This window comes from Gavialis gangeticus, unplaced genomic scaffold (assembly GCF_001723915.1).
Source record: "Gavialis gangeticus isolate Ggan-Ray unplaced genomic scaffold, GavGan_comp1, whole genome shotgun sequence".
Lineage (NCBI taxonomy): Eukaryota > Metazoa > Chordata > Crocodylia > Gavialidae > Gavialis > Gavialis gangeticus.
Window position 1 is genome coordinate 27,042,150 of NW_017729027.1, and position 10,097 is coordinate 27,052,246.

The window sequence follows — 10,097 nt, forward strand, 5'->3', positions numbered from 1 at the left end:
GAACTAGGGCTGTACAAAGCTTTGGTTGCTAATTCAATTCAGTGGCAATACCAGCCCAATTTTGTAGCTGAATCTCCAAATCTAATTTGAATCAGGAGACCCTTTAAATTCTCTGAATCGAATCAGAACCCTCCAAATCAATTTAATGTTTTTTCTACATACCGCAAGGTACAAGGCAGCTTATGAATCCTGTGATGCTGGGGCAGATGGAGTGTCCCGCACGAGTGCAGAGCACTCCCCAGCGTGCTTTGCAGCAGACCCGGAAGTGGACCAGAAGCACTTCCAGTCCACTTCTGGTTTCAGCAGGGAGTGTTCAGGCCCCCTCCACAGCCCTCCAGCTTGGCAACTGGTGCCTCCTGGGTCAGGGGGGGCACCCAGGGTCTCCCCGTGGCTGATTGTCAAGCTGGAGGGGGTATGGGGGGCTATTCTAAACATTGGTTGTAAGCCAACTGCCCAACTCTAACCAACTGAATATTTAATTAGTGCTCAGAAACCACAGACTCAGCATGTATATGTGAAACACATAACTCTATTAACGATAATGTCAAACAGGTACATAGAACAAATACCTAGTGCAAATACAAATGAAGAGAAGTAGAATAATGTACACTGGGTTGACTCACAGACAAAACTAGAGATAAAAACCTGGCTTCTCATCCAAGTGCAATGATGTTACAAGTATGCTACCCAGACTGCAGCAGGCAGCCACCACCCTACAGCAACCCCTAAATACTTCCGAGAGTATTGGCTGACCCAGCTTTCCTAAGAACTTTCTCTCCCACCCTCTCAGGGCACTCAGAAACTCTTCCTCTACCTCCCATGCAACTACCTTCCCAGGCAATAACAACCAAAGACCCCAGACCTTGAGATAAAATTTGTTTTACATTATTACTTCACATGGCACCACACAGTTACTTCTGCACTTGACACTCTGTTTCTCTACATGGCACATTCCCTATGGTGACATTTCCTCACAGAGTCCCAGTCCTGGTACTTTCCTATCCCCAGTGCAGGCCTCAAGGGCACACATGAGTCAGATGACACCATAGCCCTCCTTGATACCAACTATGGTTCTGCAATTCCTCAGTTAACAATGTTGGTGAAGGGAATTGCTTTGCTCTGCTATTGCCCATCACTGGCTCTGGGGCTCACTGTTCTGTGGCCATTGTCATTCCTCACCAGTGCTGAGTGACACTACTCCATTGCTCTACATCACAACTGTGAGCACTGCTGTAGCTCACTGCCACCAAGGGCACTGTTCCACTATCAGCTTCTGGTTGCAGAATTAAGCCAGCACTTTTAGACCTTGAGCAAAATAAAGGATTTCAGCTCTTTTAGAATGTAACAAGCATGGGATAGTGGTAGAACAAGTTGAAACCTGTGCCTTATAGACATGAAGACTCATCAGTGCATATGCCCTGACCTTCATGATGATGATGATGATGAAACAAAAGAAGAATTCTGTTCTAAATTCAGCCAAGTTCTGTCATCTGTCCTTTAAGAAGACAATATAATTATTGTCACATGTACAAGCACCCAGAGATTTCACTGCTACTGTGACAAGGGACTCTAAGCTATAGAAATGAACACTCAGAAAGGAGTTACAAAGTTATGGATGCTTAACTGCACCCTAAAACCTTGTGTTCCCCTCCCCCAGTATTGTAACTTTATACAGGGGATAAGTTAATTTCCTATTTGGTGTTTGACTAGTGAATTATTCTGGATTAGATATAACAAGCTGCAAAAAGTTTTCTTTGCAGAAGGGATTAAAAAAATGTGTAATACACCTAATAAAATTAACCATGACCATCATTATGTGCTCATAATGCTTTAAAAGTGACATGTCCCTTGTTCTTACCTCTTTTTCATCATTTTTTTTTCTTTTTTAATGTTATTCCTGGTCTGTCTTTCTTTCCCCTTTTTCCCCTAAAACAAATCTAAGATGCTAAAATGCTGTTTTGTTTGACACCTACCGTGTACTTTGGATTGATACTAATCCTGTTTTAGTACTTTACTGAAACTATTTCTGTAAGTTACAAGGAGTTCAGACTGATGAAGTGTACACTGTCTGCAGGGGTGTACTTCCCATACCCTGACAAAGGGACTTTGATCCTGAAAGCTTGCAGAAGAGGACAGTTTTCTTGATATTTTCCAGTTGGTCTAATAAAAGGTATCATTTTGGAACCAAGAGTTCTAGTTTTTTGTATGTCTCACTATCTACAGAATAACTGAACACAAGAAGCTGGGATATACATTGTATACCTAAGCATTTTTTATGGCTCTACATTTTTATAAGTGACCCAAAGAATACTGAAGTCAAATAAAAAAGTCTGTTAAATTCAATGGACTTTAGATTAGAACTCATCATAGCAGATTGTCAATACCTACTAGTAACTTAAATGTATGCATAAGGCAATTATATTTGAAAAAGAAAATGCTACTCTGCATCCTAGGATGTTTGAAATTAAGTTTATATTGACGTTTAACAAATCTCAGCACATTGCAAAAGAAGTGAACAATGCTGAGTACAGATCACAGACTCAGATACAATTCTGTCTGGGATTATACACAAATTCAAAATGAATGCCTGAGCAAAGCCATGTCCAATGACAGTTTGGTGGTATAATAGGATCTGGTTCAAATTGTTGCTCCCCCCCCCACTCCATTGCCACCTGCAGAGAGCAGGCCAGTGGGGGTGAGGCGAGCAGCAGGTATCAAACTTACTCCCAATTAGTTACTGTACAGTAACACTGGGTGTGTGGATTGATTTGGGATTAATTTTAGTCCCAAGTCAGTTCACACACAGTGTTAATAAGCTTTAATGCCTGCAAATATACATACCAGGTTTCCCCGCTTACTGCAAAGTAAATTTAAACCAAAGTAAATGGATATGTAGATATGCCCTGTCTATGCTAAGCTAGATCACTTGCAATGTAGTAAATTATAATTGTAGAGACTCAGAGAAAGCATTTATTTTCCATAATAAAAACCAAGCACATAAGAACAAGAAAATTAAAGCAAAGAAAACATATGGTAATTTGACAAATTATGACAAAATACATACTAAGAATAAGACAAATAAAAGATGACAAACATTTAAATAAGTTATAATAAAACCAACACTGACACAAAAACCATCCACACCTGAACAAAATACTGATATATACATTATAAATATAAATGCAGAAAAAAATTAAATGTACTGCTGTGAAATCAGATCCACATTTCACAGGTGGAGTACAACAGTAATATATTTAGGCTCACTTGCCTGAGGCTGCTGTGATAATAATGACATAAGCACAGAGATGAGACAGAGAAAGCCAAAGAGAACAAAAGCAAGAAAGAGAAAGAGAGAGACTGTCATCAAGAAAAAAAGAAAGGGACTTATGTGAATGCATAGTTTGTTTGAAATCTAGCAGCTCCTAGAAGCTGCAGCTGAGAAGGATTCCCATTATACTAAAAACTGCAAAACAAAATGAGAGCAAATCTTTGCCCACTACAATGTACATTCTACATACACAAAAACTGGGAGTGTAAACAGAGGGATAGAGACGAATCAAAGCCAAATAGAGGAGACCCTTGCCATTCATGGGGGGTGCATTCTCGAGATCCCCAAGAATGGCAAAATCCATGAATACCAATAATAGACTAGGAGACAGTAATTGTGCTAACTAGCGACAGTAATTGTGCTAACTGATCACTAATCAGCTGATTGCTAATCTCCCTCTAATTTCTTGAACTCGCTCCCTTGCTCCTCGCTCACTGTCTCAAAATCAGCAGAGGTGGTGGCCAAAGGACTCAGGGGGCGGACAGGGGAGGGTTTGCAAAGGAACATCGTAATGGAAAGCTGTTCAGCCTTTTTCTGTAGGTCCTTATAAATTTCTCAGTAAGGCATCATTGCTTCAATTTCTCTCTTAACCTTCAGGCTCCATTCAAACATTTTGTCAGTGAATTGTTTGCTATATCTGAAGAGCTTGGCCAGTGTTCCTAGGTTGAAATCAAGTTTTTCTGTCTCTTCATTTTCATTTTCGGTTCCATCATCTTCATCTTCACTATTTGTCATGAGTTTTGCTAGGTCCTCATCAGTCAGTTTCTCAGCATGTGAGTCAATCAGTTCGTCAACCTCTAATTTATCCATATCCTCAAAACCCTCCCTTCCAACATCATGGAGCATTCTCACAATCCTTTTGATCTCCTCACCAACAGATGGGAGACCAGTGAAATCATTGAATGCTTTCTTCCACAATTCCCTCTAACAGGCGTTGATGGTTGATGATTTTATTTCATCGATTGACTCCTTTATGTTAGTGATGCAGTTAGTGATGTTGTAGTCCTTCCAGCACTTCCTAACATCAAGCGATTGATCACCTTCCAATGCATTATCAATTTTACTGAAGGTACGCCTGGTGTAATAAGTTTCGAAAGTAGCAATCTCACCCTGGTCAAAAGGCTGGATAAGGGAAGTTGTGTTCAGAGGTAGGAAAACCACTTCCACATTGGTGGGCAAATTGCAGGCTTTGTAGGTGGTCTGGAGCATGGTCCAAGATGAGTAGCACTTTAAAGGGCAGCCCTTTGGAGTCTAAGTATTTTTCTACCTCTCAGACGAAACAGTTGTGGAACCAGTCCAAACTGTTTTTTGGCCCTCCTGTTAGACTGCCAAAAAACCATCAATCTGTGCTTATTCTTGCCCTTTAATGCCCTGGGGTTCAGTGCACAGTACAGCAACATAGGTTTCATCATGCAGTCACCCATGGCATTAACACAGAAGAGAAGGGTTAGCTTGTTCTTGGCTACCTTGAAGCCCAAGGCCGCCTTCTCCTCCTTGGAAAGGTATGTTCTTGTCAGCACCCTTTTCCAAAATAAGGCAGTTTCATCTGCATTGAAAACTTGTTTGGGCTTGTAACCCTTTTCCTCGATGAGTTTAAGAAGCTGTGGGAACAATCCCACACCACATCATGGTCTGCTGATGCCGATTCCCCCATCAACTTCATGTTATGTAGGCTGTGCTTCTTTTTAAATTTCTCAAACCACCCTTTACTTGCAGTGAATGAAATTGCAGTGCCATCACTATCCCCCTCACCACCTGGCACTTGTGCAAAATACTTCCATAAGCTCAAAGCCTTTTTGTGAATCACAAGGCCATCCACAGGTGCTTGTTTCTGGCCCATATCTTCAATCCAAATGTTTATTGCTTTCTCCATTTTCTCCATTATGGGATCATGACTTACACATGACACTTTCACACTAGATGAAGCACTTGCAGCAACACTATCCCTTATGTTTTTCTCTTTTTTCTTAATGTATCACACAGTGGACTCATTAACGCCATACATGCTACCTATTGAGGCTACACGAAGTCCACTTGCAAGCTTATCCAATAATTCAACTTTCTTGCTTAAAGTCATCACTTTCTTTCCCTTTTAGCCTCGCTGCACTATCATTTACTTTTCTTTTAGCCTCACTGCACTATCATTTACTTTTCTTTTAGGTGTGATGATTAAGGGTATGGATCAATACTGGGATACTGGAATGTACTGAATATAAAGAGCGCAGCAACGAAGTGTGATCACGCCGTGTGGGGAGAGAGTGTGGCACACTGTGAATATTTGAATCCATGAATCGTGAGTCCACAAATAGTGAGGGTTTCCTGTACAAGCAAGACAGAGGTGATCATGGTGGGCAAAATACTTGATCTGTAGCGAATGTGGACATCAAGTAGTTATGAGGTTCACCCTCCCCTTATCCCTCAGTTTCACAGGTATGGATGCTCCTGGATCTTGTGCTACACAAGGTTCTCCACATGGCAGTGGTAGGGACAGGCAGCCCCCAGCTGCAGTCTGCTGGGGTCAGAGTAGGGAATACCCCCCCTCTCTGCCCCCTTGCCTAAGGGGCTTTGACGGCCAGCCTCAGGCTGTACCCCCACCCTGCTAAGGGAACGGCAAGGGGGCAAGGACCATGATGGGTCTGCAGCAGTCACTGTCATGGTGTCCTGGAGAGTGAGTCTCTTCCTGGCAGGGGGGCATGCTATGGGGTAGGGAAAGCTTCTGCAGACTGCGTGGGGAAAGCAACCTTGGTAGCACTGTGCAGGGGAGGGGTGGGCATTATGTGGCCCTGGTGCCATCCGTGGCAGCTCAGATCCTCACTTGTGAACCCCCGCTGGGAAGAGGCTTGTGCTTCCTGGACACCATGACAGGGGCTGCTGCCCCCATCATGTTTCCTGCACCATTGCCACTTCACCAGGGTGTGGCTACAGGCTAGCCAGCAGGCCCCCTTAGGCAAGGGGGCAGGGAGTGGGGTTACTTCCCCCTCTCTCAGGTGTCTGGCAGAGGGGGCAGGGAGGGAGCTCATCCTTCTGCTCATCCTGTGCAGAGAGAGAGTGGCAGCAATGGCAGTCAGGGTGGGCAGACCCCAGCTGTAGTCCCACAGGGACAGAGGGGGCAGAGTGCGGAATAACCACTAAGCAATTATTGTTAAAAATATACAGTTGTGAAGACCAAGACTGAAACAAGTAGATAAGCAAAAATGAATGAGAAATTATTAGGAGAGCTTTTAATATTAATGAACTTAACACAAAAAATAATGTGCTAATGACATTTGTGGATGACCTAAAGTGGGGAGGGACTGTCAATACACAGGGATCCATAACATCATACAAGGAGAAAGGGGCAGCCTTCAGAACTGAAGTCATAGAAATGGGGAGCAAATTAATTGTTCAAAGTGCCAGAATTACTGCTAAAACCTAGAGTTAGAAGCAAAAGAGGAAGAGAAAGACCTCAGTATTTTAGTCAGTTCCTGGATGACTGTGAGTCATCAGTGTGCTGCGTACATGAAAAAGGCAAATATGATCAGACAAGGTATTTCCAATTACCAATGTCATTGAACAAGATGCTAGTGAAACCTTACCTGGTATACTGTGTACAGTCTAGGTTCACCTACACTTACGTTCAAGAAAGATGAACTAAAAATGGAACGGAAGGCTAGTAGGATGATCAGAAGAGGAATCTATCTTATGAGAGGAATGTAAAAGTATTTAGCATATTTAATCTAGAAAAATGAATTTTTAGATGGAGCATGATTTCTTTTTATAAATTAATCAGGGGAAAGCATTAGGGAGAGGGAAACTAAAGGCCAATTCTAGCTCATAACAAATGGGAATAAACAACAAACTAATACTACTTCTGTAAAAAGAAAGAAAAGGCCATTCCACCAGACAAAGTCCACTGTCCCATCCAGCTACTCTCAACCTCAACCAATATCTACTACATAATTAGAAAGATGAATTTTGCAATGAGATTAAAAAGTCTAGTATGTTTTTGACCAGCTGACTATCTCAGAAGAACTTAACTGTGATATCACTACATAAGAAAAGAGTCAGGTTCCAGGCTTTTTATATTTTTACCATTGTTGCTTTTCTACACCCTACTAAAAGACGAACAAGTAACTAGCATATCCAGAGCGGTGATTCTCAATCAGGGTGTGATCTCGCTCTCAGATGCCATAACAACTATTTAAGGATGTTTCAGGTTATTAGCACTTAGACGTGCAATTATGATTTACAAGATAAACCTAGAAGTTGCTTGTACATGCCATGGGGGTTTAGTTTGATTTAATTCTCCCTAAATTGAAGCAGTGGGTTTTTAAAAACACCGCTTCAATCTAGGGAGAATTAACCAAAGTAAACCTCCATGGTGTGTTCACAAGGATTGGGCCTGATCCTTACCTGCCTCTCCCGTAGTCAGGGAGGGGGGTGAATTGCCAGCAGGCTGAGCAGTCCCTGAGCTGTGGGGGGGCTTGTGCTTCCCTCTGTGGCAGTGCCCCCCAAATGATACCTGCCTGCAGGTGCCCAGCCTGGGTGGTCCTGGGGTGCACTGCAACTGTGAAGGTGAGCACTGGGCAGCCACTTGGCTCAGGCAGGCAGGCAGGCTCCAGGGAGGGAGAAAAAAGATAAGGTTCGCCACTTGGGCTGCCTGCACAGGCTGCCTGCAAAGCCCCTGAGCTGCACAGGGCCAGGTGCTTCTCTCCGCAGCTGTTTCACTTTGTTACGTAGCAAACTGAAACACCTCTGAGGTGTACCAAAGTCGTTTAATGTGCAATACAACAGCAACAATGTAAACAGCAGTGCCATTAAAATGCAATACGCTGCCGACAGTGTAAACAACACCATTAAAGAAGTGCAAAGGGGCATTTAAGCCACTTCAGAGGCCAATTTTATGGCATGTACAAAGGCCCAGAGATTTTAAGTAGGAATTCATAGTACATGTCCAGAAGAGCGCAGCCATTTGTTTCCCTGGGGACAAGTAGCGGTGGCACACTTTGTGCTGCTGCTACTTGTTCCTGAGGAAAGCCCATGCTGCGCATACTCTGGCACGTGGCAGATTACCTCGGGTGGGATAAGGGAGGCTGGTGCCAGCAACTGTGCTGGCCCCAGCAGCCTTACCTGGGATCCTGGGGGCCTCCCAGGAACACAGCCTTGGTGCTCCTGCAGCTGAGAACCTGGCTGGCAGCCAGCATATGGCTCCAGCAGGTCAGGCTCTGGTCTTTGGGTAGCATGCGCTGCCTCATTTTTTTAAGGCATGGGTTTTTTGACCCTGGGATCTCCCAGAATCAAACCTTCCCTCCCCACTGCACTGCAAACTAGCAGTGTGAGGAATTCCTGCACGTGAAATGTGTGGCACTGTAGACTAGGTCTGTGGTGCCACACACTGCACGTCCACACTCACCTGGATGTAGCCATAGTGTCAAAAGCATTCTGCCCTGTTTTGGTCTTTCTTAGTTCTTAGAAATGAAGAATTGCTCTGTTATTTTTATGTAGTAAAAAATAAGTGACTATTAAGAGCTTGCATTTTCGAAGGAGTGACTTGAGTCTAAACAAGGTTGAGAATCCCTGTTTGAGAGCAATGCTGCTATGTGCAATTTCAGTTGAACGCCAAATATTTATGAATTTGAGACAAATTCAGCACATATTTTTGGCCTAATAATATACAAATATAAACAATATTAAAACTCTTTCATTTTATTATTTTAGATTTTTTTCCATTTAAAAGACTTTTCGTTTTAAAAGGCCTCATTAAAAAAACCTTTGAAATACTTTATTTTTAATATTTTCTAACCATAATTTTTAGATGCCTGTATCACAAAAAGGAAAGTTTTAGAAAGGCTAGTATCTTAACAAGTATGAAAAAAAAAGTTCCTTTTAAGCGAGGAAAATATTTCAGGTTGACCCTAAAACAAAGGTTTTTTTTCAGATTTCTTATTTGTTTTGTTGAAAACATTGGTGGAGATGTTTATGTTTCAGCCAGACTGACATTGTCTCCTTCCTTTTGCAGAATTCAGGATAGGGTGGCACCTTGGAGATTGTCTAGTTCAGAGAAGCATGAGCTTTCTTAAGCAAAAGCCTATATTTTCAGATGCTATGACAAAGTTACATGCTATATGATTTTTTTTTTCTGTTTCAGTGATCATTCACAAAGGATTCACATGCCAAGTGTTAATTTCAAGTTAAACAAAGTAGACCAAAGAAAAATATTAATTACCCTAAATATACTGACTTGATTTTAAATTAATATTATCCATGAATTAATAAGTATAACTGACTTTTTTTCTGCATATGCACAGGTAAATTAATCTGATAACTTCTGTTTGGTAATACTGTTAACAAAACATGAATATGGATCTGTATAAAGTTATATGCAAAATACTTGTATGTTATTCATTGTATATTAAATCCAATAATCTTGATTTTCCGGCATACAGAGTACTTTTTGGTGACTCTAAACTGTTACTGGATATTCAAAATGTATAATGAGATACACTCCCTTCTACAGTAAGTAGGTACATGTCAATTTTATGAAGTATTTTTCAATATAGATATAATTAATAATATGCAGAAATGTATTAACTGTTGGTAAGCGAAGGTGGAATGAGGACAATTAATAGCTCTGGGGTGCTTGTATACATGATGATGTCATGATGTACATGTGATGAAAATTTCCCTTTGTGTGGCTTAATGGCATCACACATTACACATACATGAGTTTTGGGGATTTTAAATGAGTTTGCATCTTGATGTAGTTTAGTTCACAATGTTGCAACTTAGA

General features: G+C 41.7%; 1 pseudogene; it reads right to left on the reverse strand.

The window, feature by feature from the left end:
- The window catches only part of LOC109299826, a 309,233-nt pseudogene extending 304,023 nt beyond the window's left edge, over nucleotides 1-5,210 (reverse strand).
- Between the last annotated feature and the right edge of the window lie 4,887 nt (nucleotides 5,211-10,097).